Genomic DNA, 18777 nt, shown 5'->3' with positions numbered 1-18777 from the left:
GAGATTCGTAATTTGAGTGAACCAACCATTTAAAAGGAAAATATTATTTTATCCACATATTTAACCACACAAAGTATACCTGCATTTATTTACATTACATGCACTATGATACTGAAATCATACACATTCGATTTAGCCAATGAAGAACACAACTCAGGCATTTCACACTCTACATTATTTATGAGGATATCAATTCTTAGCCTTCATGTGCAACACAGATTTAGTCAGCAGAGGGTGCTGTTCACTATATATTGACAAAATTAAATTGTTGCGCAAGGCTGCCTCCAGATATCCAATTTATCAACAGTGGGGTAGGTGAGAAATCTGGGTCAAACAAACCAAACACTTGCAGACACATTTAAATTGAATTGTACACAGTGCAAGACTTTGCAGCATTTTTTTCCCATGTTCTTTTGAAACAAGGCCATGTCAATCACTTGACTGTGTGATTCACACACACGTTCACACACTTGCTCTCACAAAATGCTCACACACACACACGCACACACACACAGAGCATGCTGTGGCAGGCATTCTAAGGGACGAGTGATCATGCTGGTTTATAATGGGATGCTAATGGGGACTGGCACAGCTTACAAGCATCATACAGCCACTCAGAGAGAGAGAGAGAGAGAGAGAGAGAGAGAGAGCTCACACTGAACAACATACATGTCCTGCTCTTACACAGATATAGACACAGATCTCCTGACAAAGACCTCACATCGGTGCACATCAGTCACATGCAAAGGTTGAGCTTCCATGAAAATAGACAGGTGGGGAGGGGATGTCGGAGGTAGGAAGGGGGCATGAGGCAAAATTAGATTTTGTGCTGGTTTTCCTCATGCGTTTTCTCAGTCATTCGTCAAAATTTCATGATCAAAACACACAGTATTGCATTGAAACCCAAAGCATACTGGTAAGTTTACATGGTCAGCCAAACAGATTCATTTGGAGAGCTGAGTGCAGTCTGGAGGGTAACAAGAGTGATTAGCAGCTCTGCGGGGGACACTAGATTCTAATGTAAAGCTTTCTTGAGCGTGCACACACATGTGCCCCCCCCCCAACACACACACACACACACACATGCTATAGTACCAAAGACTGGCACACACATCAAAGAAAGCATATGGAGTGCTGCTTCATTGGAGCTCTGTACCAATTTCCTCTTACAGAGGAAGGCTGACGAAAGAGCCAGCCATCTCCTCCACACAGCGCAATCAGACAGCGCATCTCAAATCCACAATTCACCGCACACCGCATTTTGAGGGGTTGCCATAGAAACTCTGCTGGGTAGAAGCGGGCAGAAAATGAGAGGAGATGAGCGGGGCTATTTCCCCCTACACCTCCCTCTCTGCCTTTCTGCCACCACATTTTGTCCTCAGAGTGACTATTATTTTCTATTCTTTGCCTCTTACATGCATACATGCACACATCAAAATTGCATACACATGTAGGGGTCACAATTAGGGTTAATAATGGTTATTTGTGCTCCAGAGCCATTCATGCAAATTAACTAAATCCACAAGTCCAAATGATTACATTTCATGTCTCAGGCTGAATACTGGAATACACTGCTTTCAATTATTTTATTCTTGCATCCAACCAGGTTATGTGAAATGTTTTGAAGTTGCACAAGCATGCACGTTGTGCTTGAGTATCCTACTTAACATGATAATAGTTATCTGACTGACTTGTAATTTGAAAGGCAAATTTTCCAATATATTTTCCTGCAGAAAACATTATAGATTCCAAGAGTGCATGAGGCATAACATCTCATGCTGGCAGTACTGAATCAGCTGGACTGCATTTGTGAAGATCTACTACCATGCACAGCATACATCATGTCAATTTTCTCTTCCTCTCTGTGTCCTCACCTCTTTGATTACTGAGGGGAGGAGGGGAGCTGAGCCTGTCGGCCTCTCTTTCTTTCTCTCGATTCTTTCCTCCCTTCCTCTCTCTCGCTCTCTCTCTCTGCCTCCTTTCATTGATGACCGACCTGTCAGCAGCTCCTGTTGTGGCAGGCTGTGAATGCTCTGCATGTGACTGAATGATACGTAGTGTTTTTCACCATGAAAGCATTGCTGTCTGTCCAGTGAGTGAAGCCCAATCTCTGATCAGTGACAATGTCTAACCCAAATTGAGGGATTTGTCTTTAGGGATGAGGGAGAGGGTAGTCTTCACTTTGCTTCACTGCGTTCGGTGGTTCCTTTCTGAAACTCTTCGCGCTGAGGCACTCAGCGTTACGCAGTGTTCCTTACATCAGAGCTCTAATGAGGCAGTGGCCACATTAGCTCCAGAGCCGATAGAGCCACGCACTAACTCTCTGCCAGGGGCCAGCGTTTTCCAGTCCACTGGACCACCAAGTCGCCTACCACTCTTTCTACCCGAACCCACCTCCCCCTACCCCTCCAACCTCTATTATAATGTATGAGACACCCAGAAAAGATTTCCTCTCAGATATATGGCAGATGAAGATCCCTTCAAGCAAGATAGAACATTTGTTTCTTCTATGTGGCAGTGGTCAAGATTCTGTCTTGAGATTTACATCAAACAAGCTTTGCAGTGGCAATGTTGAAAAAAATAGTGGCTTTGTAAAGTAAAATAAGAATAATCCCTGTAAAGTTTTTTTTTTTCTAGTGTGGCTCAGTAATGCATACTGTGCTAGTTACTGCTAACTATTCTTCTAGACATGTCAACAATGCATGTAAGCAAGTCTCTCTGCGAGTATTTACTTAGTCATATCACTCTGGTGTGTCATTTTCACTATGAGATAAGAATTTATGTTATGTTAGTGATACATACAGGTACATACAATGCAAAGCAGTAACAATCAGTTCAGAGCATCACTGCCCTACAGTTAAAAATGTATTAATGCAGTTCCTACACCCACAAATACACAATACAACAGCATATATACAGTTCATAAGCAAAGAAAACCTCCCCTGTACAGTGCCCTTCAGAGACAAAGTGCACTTTACCAATGGCCTTATCTTTGCTTGAAATTCTTTTCTACTTGTTAAGAAGGTGTTTAGAGTGGAGACATAAATGAATATGTTTCAAATTATAACATGCACGGGATGGTGTTAGAAAAATAGGGGGCACACAACATATGTTGATATATGTTAAATGTTGAAAAATTGGAAAAGAAATTGCAATTATTGTTGTTATTTTCACACATACAGCAGGTGGGTCTGTGGAAGGAAGCAAAGCCAATGTCAACAAAACACAGGGGTAAAAGGTATGGAGCAAGTACAATAATTGAAGACAATAACTTTTCAATAACTGAAACAGTATTTTTAAGCCCTTATAAATGTAGCCTATGACAAGAGTTGCCTGTCTTGGTAAAAATTCTCCCTGTGTGTACACACACCCATTTTGGATTTGTCAGTGTCTCTGTCTTCTCCTCTTACTCTCAAATAGCAGCTCTCTGAAATGGAATCCACAGGCCCTCAGGGTTTCTGACAATGTTTCAGACATTCCTAAGTAAAATGAACAGCGGTACAACTTCAGCACTATTACATTTAAAAAGTTAGCTATATTGAGAGAAAGCGGGTCACAATTTATACTCCTCTGTTATCACCCCACTTTTAGATTGCCAGTTGCCTTTCTGAGCTAAATCAAAGTTCAAGTACCACATTTCTACAGATAGATTCAGGAGAATGGTGGTGAAAAACCTTGGCTTTCATCTAAAAGTAATAAAATATAGTGCATTAAATAGCAATATTAATATTGTAAATGGTCCTTTACCAGTAAAAAATATGCGCATCCTTATCAAAGCATGTGAAAATATTCATGCACATATAAAATCCTCATTGAATGGTACATCCACAGGTATAAATGCCCCTATTGGAGAATGCATGGCAGTAGACCCCTTAAAGTAACTGGTTATTTGCTTTGTTGAAAACATTAACTTCTTTCTTGTTCAAATCGATGAAAGCACTATGATGTTTCCATAAGTAAAAATGCAGCAGGTAACCTCAAAAAGTGTAACACATTCCAATGTTAACAAAGTTTATAGTGAGTTTTTAGCCACGACACGAGATGCCACGACATTCCCACTATGCTGACTTTTCCTCTTGCACCACCATAAGGTTGAGGGTTTTTTGTGTGAAATGTCTTGACAACCATTGGATGGATTGCCATGAAATTTAGTACAGGTATCCATGTTTTCCAGAGGATGAATCCTAATGACTTTGGTGACCCCATGACTTTTCCTCTAGCGCCACCAGAAGGTTAAAGTTTTCACATATCAAGTGAAATATTACTACAGCTACAGCACCAGTGTCACGCACTAACAGGCAGAGGACACCGAGATGGATGGGAAATGTCTTTATTGATGATGACAGCCAGCAGTGGAGAGTGTGGAGATAGGTAGAGTGGATCTGGGGAAGTTACCGGAGGGAAGCCACAGGAGACCGGAGAGACCAAGGAGGAATGGAGATGCCACTGAGGACTGGCAATGACACGGAGGACTGGAGAACACACAGGGAACTGGAGAGACACAGGAATGGTCTAGTGCATGGAGTCCTATCCACAAATGCGGTTGGGTGTGGAGAGTGGAGTGATTTTATCCTGGGTGTGATTGGGGCTGATTAAGGGCAGGAGTGTAATTAGGAGCAGGTGTGGGTGATTATGGGCTGGTGAGGACATGACAGGCTGTGACAACCAGATAGAGTGGCACACATTTTTGCACTGACAGCATGGTTCCCAGACTACAGTTTCCCAATGACTTTGGTGAACCCGGACTTCTCCTCTTGCACCACCAGCTGGTTGACATTTGTGGTTTGTGGTCAAAATTTCAGTTTGTCCAATAGGATGGTGTAGTCCCTCATTCGTCCAGGAGTGTTCCATCGTAGAAAAGGTTTGAGAATGACTTCCGGATGGGAGCCGAAACGTCTTGATGAAACCTTTTCTACGAAAGTTTATCCAATACTTCGGTTTTTGACCAAATACCTGCAAAACTAATGAAATTCCCATTAGCTTCAACAGTGCTTTGTGCTTAGTGGTGATTAGCTAAACATGGCAAACATTATACCTACTTATCATCAGCATGTGAACATTGTCATTATGAACACGTTAGTATGCTGCATTTAGCATTTAGCTCAAAGCATCTCTGTGCCTATAGTCTCACAGAGCAGCTAGCATGACTGTAGACTCTTGTTCTCATAGCTGCTATATTTCTGTCCTGGTTTTTGCTATTGGCCAGTGCTGATCTGTGCTCTGTGTGTTGTGTCCAAGAGAAAATGTTTTGAAATGGCTCTATAACTGGGATACTGTCTGAGCCTTGAACAGATTGTCAGCATTAAAGCTGCACCAGGCGAGAATCTATGTTACAATGCACCAATGTAACCAGCATGACCTACAGCATGAAATGGGAATGCGAAAGAGGAAAGTGTCCCATTCCAATCAAATTATTAATTCTATTTTGGTTTTGGCTATTTGGTCACCTTCGCTAGAAAAGGAAATTAAAATAAAGCTACCCTGTTTGTTGGTTTTACACTTCTTAATACTGCCATTTGGGGCTACCAGCATGTAAAATTGTCAACTAGTTCAGCCTTGGTAGCAAGTAGAGGCATGTCAGACTGTGAGATCAGCCACAAGAGAAGATCTAAATTTTCTCTATACAAATACTTGTGATGAAGAGTAATGGACTCCAGCAGAACCTTGATACGTGTCTAATTTTATCATTTCATGCACTGCTTGTTTAATCTCACAAATCAAACAGCTAGATAAAAAAAGACTCCCTGATTGCAACTTTGGACGATTCCTGCTTTGCCCTCTGTGAGATGTGGGTCCAGGAATACAGTTTTATTTGTTATACAATTCATGGAACTGTCTGGGAATGAATGCCCTCCAGAGACTCATTCATAAGATAAATTGGCCTGAAATGCATTGGTGCTGCAGATAGTCTGTATCTCACTTTGTATGTCTCACTCTTTCCCCCTTATATGTGCAAACACACTCACACAAATTATCACAAACATACACATACATACGCACCTCCCCTAATGCCCTCGTGTTCTTCCGTGTTATTTGGGGTTGCAGTAAGCTCAGGCTAAAAGAGGGGGAAAAATACCTTTGCATCTGTCTGTGTAGCTGAAGTCCAGCCTAGGGCCTACTAGGCTTCAGTGAAGTGTGCCGTGATTTGACAAGGCCAGTGACAGGAGGCACTGTAAATATCCGGCTGTCATGTGACTCACTTCATGGCCTCAAGGAACCAACGAAAGGTCAATGTTTCCTGATGCCATTGCCAACAACTAAATTAAGTGACTTCATCTCTTGCTCATGCATCTGTCCCATTTTAGGAGATGGATACATTAGAGGTGTTGCACCACTCTGCTCATACACTGCAATGATCATTCACATTTCTACTGGAACTCACAGTAAGCATCCATGCATACACACACAAACACATTGGGTTTGTTACACAAGCTCATCTGCCATCACTAGATGTGGACGTATACCAAAACACACACCATCAGGCATGTGACACGCACTCACAACCTCTGGGTTTGTCTTCATGCATGTCATGTCTGACAGTGACAGCATTATATTAACACATCTCCACAGCTTCTTTCATAAAGCAAATTGTGATCCATGTTCTTTATCCCTACGCAGTACAAAAGGTTAAATAGCATAATTTATCTCCGCCACTACAGGAGAGAAAATATAGTTGAAATCAAAAGGGCAGTTTTTGGTGCAACTGCAGCTCTACTGTGAATGTGTGTCTCTGTCCTAAAATGGCTTTGGGGTCTTGCATCTATCCTGCATGCTTTAATTTTTCCACCTCTTAGTGCTAATGCATTTGTACTTTTGCAACTTTTCTGCTCTAACGGAGACCACAAAAATGTTATGCACAAGGAGATGTAAAACAAACTAACAATCCTGTTAAACTAAATACTTTGCTATTTACATGTAAAGAAGCCCAGAACCTGAAGGATGTTCAAAAATAGACTAAGAACAGTCAAATATAAGGTAATCTCTTGGAAGGAGAAGCAAAGCTGGGGAAAGGAGCTATAACTAGTTGGTGTTTTAAAGCAAAGAGAAAATAGATGCTGACAAATGTCCCAAACCTTGAAACTATGTAATGCCCCCAGTGGAAAAGCCCCTAATGGAATATCTGCACATGTGCTAAAACACTCATCACGCTGATTAATTGGGCAACTTTAAATAAATTTTCCAGTCTGCCACTGGTCTATGCCCATGGAAAATCTGATGCTCTCTAAATAAAATGTGGTCTGCCTTGTACAGTTTACTGTGCCATGGGGAGACATGGGAGATCATGGAGGAAATAAATTAGATATAACTAGCAGACAAAGCACACATGCAAGACTGTTAAGTCATGGATCTCCCCTTGTGGAGTCTAAGGGGTGATAAATCTAACAAGTTTGGGATTTGTATTCAAAGCTTAGCACTCTATTATGTCAAATTGACAAATAAGCAGCCAGCATCTCTATGCATCTCTAATAATGCATCTTATAACCAAAAGAACACGCAAATAGTTAGTTAGCCTGAGTTAGCCTGTTTTGTATAGTGTCAGTAATTAATTTTGCAGGCAATCTACTGGTTCATACACAGTGTAGTTTCAGAACTAGTGAACTGTTTCAAAATAGATAGTCAGCTGTCTCTTATAAGACGATGATTGTCGCTACAGTGTTGCATCAATGATATCTTCTTTTTAACATGGCTTGCAATGTAACAATAACGGCTTTCTGTTGAGGGTATTTTTTCAAATTTTATTTATTTCCTAGTTTTATTTTTTGTCCATTATTTGACAGGTGCAAATCCAAACACAGCAAGTTTTAATAATCATACACGAAGATCTAGTCAAAGCCACTTATTCCCTGCAAAAGACCGCCCAAGGCCCTCACTGTCTCACTGATTAAATTTAAAACTGCTAATTTTCTTACAAGTATTGACTATTTCTTCATATTTTTTCTGGTTTGTTTTGTTAAGATTTTAGTCTATCAGTTTCAAAATGCACCAGCCAACAACCCACTGTAAATGAATTTGGAAGAAATATACCAGCATATTTAAACATTGCCTGTGTAATGAGTCAACATGATTCTCCATTTTAGTTATAATGTAATTCTAGCAGCCTCATGGTCATGGATGGATTACTGAATGGGCCTACCAGGCACAGGCTCAGGGACCCAAGGGGTCAGGCGGCCCCTAAGGCAGAGACTCATGTAGTGTAAGTGACATTTCTTGTTGGAAAGTCAAACTCAGTGAAAAGTAGGGATGTTGGATTACCTCACTGTATATCCCTAGACTAGAAAATCAATTTGGCCTGGCTCTCACGTGGTTAAAGTCGTACTTATCTGAAAGAACACAGTGTGTTTCCTATAGTAATACTACATACATTTCTAATGTGAAATATTGAGTACCTCAGGGACCTGTTCTTGGCCCTCTGCCTTTCTGTCTTCATATTTCACCTCTTGGCCAAATTATATGCAGTCATGGAATTAATTTCTACTGCTGCGCAGATGATACTCAGCTGTATGTGCTTGTAAAGGCAGATGATCACAGACAAATTATTAAATTAGAGGCCTGCTTGTCTGCTGTGTCTGCTCCTAAATTCTGATAAAACTGAGTTGCTGGTCATAGGCCCAGCTCGACATAGACACAGCTCGACATAGACACCAGTTTAATCAATTAACAGTAATTCCTGACAGCTGTGTGATTTCTCAAAGTGCGACAGCCAAGAATCTTTGATCCTACAGTACACTCTCTTTTGATCAGCATATTAAAGAAACCCCCAAGAGTGCCTTTTTTCAGTTACGCAACATAGCTAAAAGTGTTTTCTGTCTATGGCTGATGCAAAGACCCTAATTCCCTCATTTGTTTCATTCATACTTGATTATTGTAACGTTTTGTTGTCAGTGCTAGTACTAAAAGTCTTCAAATGGTTCAGAATGCTGCAGCTAGAATTTGAACTAAACCTAGAAGATTTGGCCATATTACATCAATTCTAGCTTCACTTCATTGGCTCCCTATCCATGTCAGATCAGACTTTAAGGTGCTTCTGGGGACTTACAAAATTCGAAATGGGCTCACGCCTTCATACCTGTCTGATCTCTTTAAACCTTATATTCCATCCCGTGCTCTCCGCTCTCAGAATACAGGGCTCCTGAGTCTGTCCCCAGAGTTAAAAAGAAGTTGGCTGCAGGGCCTTTTCCTACTGTGCCTCCTTCCTCTGGAATAACCTCCCTGCTGAAATCAGGCAGTGTGACTATGTTGAGGCCTTTGAATCCAAACTTAAAACTTGTCTTTTTGCCTTAACTTTCAGTTAGTTGCTTAGTCTTTGATTACTTCAGGCCTTGTACCTGTTAGTGTTATCCTTCCAGCAGTCGGTCTCAGTCTCAATTAAGGTATTAAGCCTAGTACTTATAGTCCATGTTTGTCTTGCCGACGTGAATACTGTAAACTTTCTGAAAATCACTGCATCTCTCTACCCCTCTGTTTGTTTGATGTCCCACAAGCACATGAGTGTCAAAGCTGTGAGCCTTTCTCCCTCTCTTACTCTCTATTTTCTCCTTCTCTTCTCTTTTCGATCAGGCTTCTCTCCGCTGGACCATCAGCCGTCCTGGGACCTCTCGCTATCCCCTGGCTGTCGGCGCCTCATTACAGATGTTTTGGATCTTGATCTTCGTCCTCCAGGAGATTCAGCCTCTCCTCTTGTCTCTCTCTCTTCCTTGTGTGCATGTTGTCCTTGTCTCTCTTTCCCGCTGTGAGTTTGTTTTCGTTTCTCCTGTCTGTGTGAATGGTGTGCTTGAGCTTTGCGTCTTGTGTGTTTGCATAGTTTGTCTTATTTCCAGGTCTGCATAGTAGAGGGGAGGTCATGTGGTCCAAGTCCTGTTTGTTTGGCAGCGTCCTCCCGGATCCATATTCTTCATACGTATTTACAATTAATCTATATCATCCTGATTGTCCATACTGTAAATTTACTATGTTGGTCTATTCTGTACACACAACATTATTGCATGTCTGTCCGTCCTGGATGAGGGGTCCCTCCTCTGTTGCTCTTCCTGAGGTTTCTTCCATTTTTTCTCCTGTTAAAATGTATTTTGGGGGGAGTTTTTCCTTATTACATTATATATATATATACATATACTGTATATATATATACATATATATATATATATATATATATATATGAAATTATGTTGTAGAGTCATGTTTCCCAGATGATGAATCCTAATGATTTTGGTGATCCCCTGATCTCTAGTACCACCATGATGTTCACTTATGTGGTTTTGAGTGAAATGTCTCAACAACTGGTGGATGAATTTCCATGAAATTTGGATGAATTGTAATATCTTTGGTTATTCATCTAGTGCCATCATCTTTGGTTTATGACCAAATACCTGCAAAACGAATGACAGTCCCATCAGCCTCAGCTGTACTTTTTGTTCAGTGCTAATTAGCAAATGTTAGCATGCTCGCTAAATTATAGGATTGTCATCATAGTAAACATTCTACAGGCTAAACATCAGCATGTTAGCATCATCATTGTGCGCATGCTAGCATACTGATGTTAGCATTTAGCTCAAAGCACCGCTGTGCCTGAGTACAGCCTCACAGCCGCTAGCAGGACTGTGGTCTTGTTAATTAACAGCAGCACGTATGATGATTTTATATTCTCCTGTGGAGTTTTAATGTACAGGACTCTTTTGTCCCTGCTGTATCAAGTGTCATTAAATTATGATATGATCTTTAATTGACCTTACAGACAGTAGCCACCCTGGCCTCAGGGCAGATGACACAAAGGCAGCTGGTGGAGACAGTTACAATGCTCATAAATACTACAGAATATAGCCAATGATAATTTTATTAATTAATGTGACCATATATCCTCTACATCTTAAGGAATGTCTCAAGCAGTTATTGGAATTTCCTAAAAAAAAATTAAAAAAATCTTAAACTTAACATGTTGGGGACATGATGTAGAATTGGTTTGATAAATGTGTGAGGAACCTCATCCTTTCTAACATTTTTCAAAGCTTAATAAATAAAATAAAAATGCACATTACATTGTGTATCTCTGTCCAGGTGAAAGCTTGTCCTTTGCATATAAGTTTTCTTGCAGCTGCAAAAAAAAAGATGAATTTGCCCAAAATCTGCATTTTTGAAAAATGTTTTGGTTGGCCAAACATGTCATTCCACATGTTATTTTCTCCACTGAGTCAGAATCAACACAGCATGTCTCAACAACACACAAGGTGGTCCTAACACACCCTCATAAATGATGAAATAGTGTTGATTGTTGCAATGCTATGTGAATTTGTAAGGACAAATGACTTATGAATCATTTACCAAGGGCATTATTTATTTATTTCATTGTTCACTATTTGCTGACGTGTTACACAAATGGCAATTAATTCTGGGGAAGAGATAAACAGACAAAATATTACTTTTTTCTTTTCTGACAATAAACCTTTTTCTCATCCAACCCATCCCATACACTTATAGTTCATTTCTCTTGATGAAAGCAATGGGTTTATTGTCAGATGATGTGAATGAGTCCAAGAAAACCACCTCTTTTAGACTCTTGACAGTGTTTGGGTGTCTTTCAAGTAATGCCAATGACAAGTAAATACACATTTTTTAAATTTACATCAGAGCTTATTGTTTTCTCTGAAATTTGATAATCATCATAGATTGACCATTTTAAGTCAGTTATCCAGTAAAAATCAGACATTGGAGAAGCTGCACTCCAATAAGGAGTTTGAAGACTCCACTTTTTGCTGTAGTAATTTATAATAACTCGGAATAGATGGTTATTGCTTTTGACATTGTATAGACAAGTCAATTGATCAGTTGAACAAAAAATAAATAAGTAATAATGCAGTAAGTAGGTATCTGGAATAAATGCAACCATTTAAGTGCAGAGAAACATAATTACACACATGATGGCACTGCTCAGCATGCAATGTGCATCATCTTTGGGACAAAAATTCACCCAGGCAGGTAATTCATGTCCAGGGCATTTTTGGGGGGGCTTTTGGCATTTTAATGAAAAGATGTAAGATGACAGCAACAAACAAAATAAATGTGGGTGTTAGGTTGCTATCCTGGTTTATTTCAGAAGGCTTAGACTATCTCAAGTTGCATGTAGCAAGGGCTTCATTTTCACTTGCCTATGTCTAGGTTGTGGTCACCTGTGGGGCTCTGTTCTCCAGCTGATTCCAGCTTATCACAGGCTATGAGTGTTAGCGCTGACCAGACTGATGGTTCCAGTGATTACAACCATTTTTTTTCTTGTAATTAGCAATTACTGAAGCTCTTCTCCAAGATGTTGAGGGGGTTGAAGAAGTGGTTTGGGATGGATTAAAGCTGACGTCAATGGCAAATGCAAATTTGCTTCTCCAAGCTTTATGTAAAAGCTCTGAATTGGGAGCTTAGCTGGGGAATTTTGTCCACATGCTCTAACCCATTCTTGTCAGTGCTGGAAGGATTGCGTGGTCTCACTGATGGGTTGGACGACCAGCTCCCTCAGCTTTGAAGCTGATAAACCTTTTAAAACCATGACAAATATTCTCCTGCAATTTTGCCAGAGGAGAGGCAAAGAAATGAAATAGGTAGCAGGCGCAGGAATATGAAAATTTGCTCCATCCACCTCAAACTCCCCAGCCAAGTTTTTCTTTAAAAGGCTGAAGTGCTTACTCTTTCATAGCTTTGAACTTATACTGCAGTGATTGTCTCCAGATCTTAAAAAACATTAACCTAATGGTCCTGCATCAATATGGCAGCCAATAATAGCTAGCATGGAGACATGTGGATTGTAGCGGAATGGTAATCAGGCAGCATTTAACTGAATAACCTCCATGTCAGTGGCGGACATGGCTGCGTGGCACAAGTTAGGCAGCAAGGGTGAGACATCCAGTCAGTTTCCATAGTGATGTGGTTGAATGGAGGGGATTAGCAGGGGCAGTGTGGTGAGAAAGGACTGCAGGCTTCTGTCAAAGCTTGCATTTAAAGAGCTCCATGTCGTGGCTCCTTCCTGTTTGGTGATGCTGATGATGGACCCTTCGTCTCTCTTCACTCCCCACACTTTCCCCTGACATGTTTTATGTGCACTGAAACTACAGTCTCCTTTACTGTGGTGGTTTCTCAGGTGGACAATATTTGATGAGCCAGTTGTTCACAGTAACATACGATCCAAGTGCAAACCGTGCTGTCAAATCTAACGCAAAAACCTTCAGACTCATCTCGCTGGTTTTGAATGATAAATAAGACAGATATTGTTATTATTGCAATAAACGTGTTAATGTGTTGCGTGATACACAACTGTTCTGTAGTCCAACTTTCAATCTCCACCACCACAACATGCAGACTGTTTTCTCAGTACAGTTCTTAAAACCTCCAGATTATACTGTATGGATTAGTTTGCCTTTAAATCTGCAGAATGTGAAGCTAAACATGAAATTATTGCCAGTTCATAGACAGTAAATTTAAGAATGTAATCCTTATCACTATGGCTAACCATCTCAGTCAGAGTACATTTTCCCTTCAAATAAAAAAACACTCAGTAATATGATAATTGATCAGCTTCCCCTCAAATGATCAGCAATCTGACTATTGTGGGTTTGTCATTCATTTGTAATCAAATCATTTTTATTTCCATCTATTACTCTGTAACCCTGATTGTAATGAGGACCAAGACTTATGGGAGCTGAAATGCAACTCTTAATTGCAGGAAGAGCAGTATAACAAGAAGAAGCCAGCGACAATTCAATTTTGGAGTATAATTCTAGTTATTATCCAATACTGTACCTTTGATATGCTGATATTTATTTGGTCACTTTGCTGAAGCATTTTATTAACATACATTGTAGTGGAGATTCAAATATATATATCTCAAATACTTTCAAATGCACTTTTTCATATTGGTAATTTTTCAGATTTGAAAGAAGCTAGCTATTATTCCTTTAGAAATACCAAACACATTAATCTAAGGACAAGCTTTAAATCCACCCTTATCTAGAGTCATCACTGAAAGCACTTCACTAGTTTTTTTAACATGATTTCTAAGAAAAAAATGTTATTTATTCTAGATAAGAAAATATATAAAGAAAATGGACAGACAAAACCTGACCTCAGTGAAAATGGGCTTTATTTGCAGGAATTCAGAGGTTTCCAACATATGAATGAAGAGATATGCAATTTATCACACAACAGAAAATTGTCAGCCACTTTTCTACACCATTGGACTCCATGATTATTTGCTAAACACAACTAAACATGTCATACTGACACCAGAATGTGTATTGTTACACATTACATTGTTAAAGTGATTTGGGGAGGGAAGGCGTCAAGTAGAAAAATATTCAGTATACATTTTGATACAGGATACATACATTGAACAATTAATTTGATCAAATAATTACAAGATATATTACGTTGGTGAACTTACTTGTAATTGATGTAGATTTTAGTGCACTTTTCCGTATAACTATGATTCTATAAAAGTTGTGTGGTACCCTATCTATTCCAAAGTCTTTGTACATACTGTATATATTTCAAACATATATACATTTCTAGGTGTGCTCATTTTGGCATTCTTGTGGTCGGGAAATATTAAATACAGAAGGTCAGTATCAGCCCAGTATCAGTCATATTTCAACTTTATATCTATATTCTGTGGAAAAAGAGGCGTGACCTTTGTGTGTGTTGTGTTTGCACACATACAAACATTATAAATCTTGACTATTAGTGTGTGACAATGCTGTATTTCAGCACACATTTTTTCAGAGGGTAGCATTTATTGTAAAAGCCCTTGTAATTGCATTAAATTGTTTGTTCATTTTGAGAATCAATCATAACAGATTATCTCTGTAAATGAGTTTGTTAGCAATGGAACCAGTATGTCCAATTTGCCGCATAACCTTTTTTATGTTGTCGTCATTTAAGCTGCTATTGCTAGAATACAACCAGATGCATGGTTCTAGGATAATTCATTTCAAAGGCACTTTTAATCTTTCACATGCATTTTTATGCTGCGTATATTTCTGCGTTGCCTAGATGGGCTTTTTAACCCTCAGAAGCCTAATCAGCCCCATCAATGGACTTTTTGTAGAAGTTAATTAACCATTTTCAATGATAGCAGCACAGCAATCCCAGTAGAGAGCCATATAAGGAGGGAGAGACGGAGACCGATTATGCTGTTGCCTAGCAACACATGTACAAAAATTGAAGCGATTTAGTGCCCCCATACTGGTTATCATGGAGGTCATATGTTTACTAAATCCACACAGTGTGCTGGCTGTCACAGAGGGCTGTCAACAGATCAACACGAGTACCTGTCCCCAACCGTCCTGCTTGGTGCACATTGACATGTTGATGCCAAACATGTTAAACCTGCAACTAGGCTGAATGTCTCTCAAATCACGGCTGTCTAATGCCATGGATTTGTGGAAACGGCATCTCTTTTGAATGAGTGGCAAATGCTACATCAGAATCCCAACAGAGGAAAAAAGCTAGTCTTTTTTGCAGCTGTGGGATTTAACTTCTTTGCATAGTTGATCCCTTCAGGAAGGTAAAATCAGAAGAAAAAAAACACCAAGGACAGAAACAGAGCATGCTCCACAAATGTGGTAGATGATTCACATACTGTGCCTGAAAATTCATTGGACAGCCCACCTCACTGATTCCTACATCCCACAATACTTCACTACGCATGTAAATAATATCTGGCAAAGGCTGTTTGTTATTTTAAAAAAACTGTCCTCTCAGCTTGTTTTGCCTGTTTGTAAATTGTGTGTGTGTGTGTGTGTGTGTGTGCGTGTGTGTGTGTGTGTGTGTGTGTGTGTGTGTGTGTGTGTGTGTGTGTGTGTGTGTGTGTGTGTGAGAGAGAGAGAGAGAGTGAGTGAAAGAGAAAAGGAAGCATACAAAGAGACAGAGACAGAGACGTAGGGAGAGAGAAAGAGAGAGGCGAGACAGAGCTGCTGAGGCACTCACTTCACAGCAATTTAGGTCATGCTAAACAAATGCTATACTAAAGAAACACAGACAAATAAGAGCATCCAGCCCTTGGAGTGATTTCAGTATCTTCGGAGGCTATACACAGTGGAGATCACAATGTAGTGCCATAGAATAAAAGCAGCTGTATACATGCAGTGAATATCTCAGATGTCTCTGTGCAGCACGTGCAGGTGTGAGGTAGATTTCATCAATCATTCCTTGGAGGGCAGACCAAATTCTATTTATGCTTAATATAGAAATAGTGAGTGAGCAGTTACTCAGTTATGCATTACTTCCCCAGTGAAATACATGTATGCCAATCCCTCTGTCATCAAGACACTAGTGGTGCACCACAGCGGTATTGTACTCTATACTCTCTCAGTGCTTACAAGTCAGGGAAAATGTATAGCAGCAATCACGGTTAGAGGCTGATGAAAACAAAGAGCAGACAGCAACAGAAAAGAGGCTGCACATCCAGGCTTCTGACAGTATAACTCTTTGTGGAATTACCTAATAAGACATATTTATATTTTGAAGACTGTTGAAGACTGCCTTGCTGTCAAAACAAGGGTTTTGTAAATATTTAGTGTTGATTTTGTTTTGTTTTTGAAGATTTTGTTTTTATGCAGCAACTTTTCAACCAGGTTTATCCTGCAAAGGGGATTGAAGCAATATTTTCTTATAATGATATGTATATCATATCATTCACCATGATTATATTCTATATGATCAGCATTATTGTATGTACAAATGGTGACAGAATGTTAAGATGCATTATATGTAAAAAATCATCATGCTCACTCTAGATTGTCAGCAGCCACCAGATTGACTTGCATGTTTACAATAAAAAATAAAATTGGATGTGTACACAATTTCAGCAGAAGGAGAAAAACAAGTCTGCGACAATATGAATAAAATATGTGAATTGCTTATGATTAGCATACTAATGACTAATCATCATGCTAATCAGTTCATTTTGTGGCTTCAAATTGCAGACTGGTGTTGTGAAATATATGAATCCATGAAAATGCATTGTGAAAACTGGGAAATGCACAGAGATTTGCGAGCAGGTAAAACGATCACTTCAAGGTAGGTTATTAAAAGGTATAGAGCAGGTTCATACGGTGGTCGTCATCCTCCGGAGGATATTGCAACACTGCTTGAGTCACATACAGAGGAGGTTTTTTTATTTTACATAACATTTGGTTATATTCTCATATGTTTTGGAAATTTTACTTATATTGTAAAACCCAATTCAAAAACATTTAAGTAATGGATTTATTCAATATTTTACCCAGGAATGTCCATCTTTAGGTCACTGTTATTTTCAAATTAAATTTCTTCTTGAACATATTTTGGTAATAATACATTATTTGAAGAAATATGTAGTTTTATGCTGGTTTTGAAGCATATATAGTCACATTTTTAATACAATAATCATAATTATGTCCATAAAAAATAAAAGGACAATAAACCAAAAGAAAATCTTCAGTGCAGCGCAGCACCTTGGCTGCATCCTTCCCAAGTTGATTTGAAAGCCAATGGGTTAGTAAAGAGGGGCAACCCAAGCCTCAATCTCGCAGTCACATACTCTAAAGGCCATTACAAGAAAGGACAAGTAATCCCAGCCTAATGGAGCTCATACAGCATTCACAAGGAACCAAATACAAGCTTCTGACTGAAATTAAGAGACTGGGCTGCTGGTGAAAAGGGCAGTGAGCTGAATCAAACCAAAGCAGGTTTGCAGGTTTGCAGGGTTAGGAGGTCAGCTGGCCAAGCATACATGTCACCAGCCTATTGGACATGCCTGTGTGCTCCATCAGCAGGTGTATAAATACGTGTCATGTTTCACACTCCATGTCCGCAGGGACGGTAACCCAGATGGGATTTTAAATGCTGCATTTCATGTGGTATCATTTAGGTTAGTTCACCCCTCATTGGTTTGCCATCTGGTGCCCTCGCAGCCTGTGATAGAAACATTCACACTGGAGTCTAAATGCTCCTGAGCTCCCTGCCAGAGCATTTACAGAAGTTTACACCACAGTCAGTGTGCACTCCCTCGACCTCAACTCAGTAACATTTCATACAAAAAGTGTATCTACATGTTCAGATTTGAAGCATGAAACTAAGTGATGGCAGCCAGTGGAGTTTGGAAACAAAAGCATGAAGGCAAACTGCAAATCCTCGAAATGTAGTGAAGTTAGTAAAAGGACAGACAAGTAGAAGCCAACGTGACATCACTGTTCACGCAAGAAAAACAGCAGAGCTAAAGAAAAACGTGTGCTAAATATTCAAGCAAATCAAACAAGTGGGCCTATTTATGCAGGCTGAGAATCACTTACCGTTGCACTTCAACTTGACGAATTGCTGCTTAAAGAAATGTTTTGTTCTCGTCTTTCACTTTTCAGATCGTTTCTTTCCGAAAAAGAAGAAAATAAAAATCCGCGACTGGATCCACTCTTCGCTGATTTGCTGCCCATGTAAACATTTTTTTCCCAGCCCCGCGTGGTTATTTTCTCCTCAATCTTTAAACATGTATTCCTTTTCTTTCATTCATTTTTCTTTTTTTATTATAAGCTTATAGTCCACTTATTCTTCGCATATCATTCCCTCATTTGTGGAAGACGTCGGGCTATGGACGATTACAGGCAGAGTTAGACAACCAGCCAATGTTCCTTCCCTTTATTGACGGGCTCTCTTTATCACAATTTGCCAGATTTGCAGACAGCCGCCGACCTTCCAGATATACGCGTTTGGACCTAATAATGCTGCTTATATTACCCTCCATATGTTTCCAATTTGCACCTCGACCAT

The sequence above is a fragment of the Siniperca chuatsi genome, linkage group LG10, assembly GCF_020085105.1.
Source record: "Siniperca chuatsi isolate FFG_IHB_CAS linkage group LG10, ASM2008510v1, whole genome shotgun sequence".
Lineage (NCBI taxonomy): Eukaryota > Metazoa > Chordata > Actinopteri > Centrarchiformes > Sinipercidae > Siniperca > Siniperca chuatsi.
Note: the sequence above shows the minus strand (reverse complement) of the source record.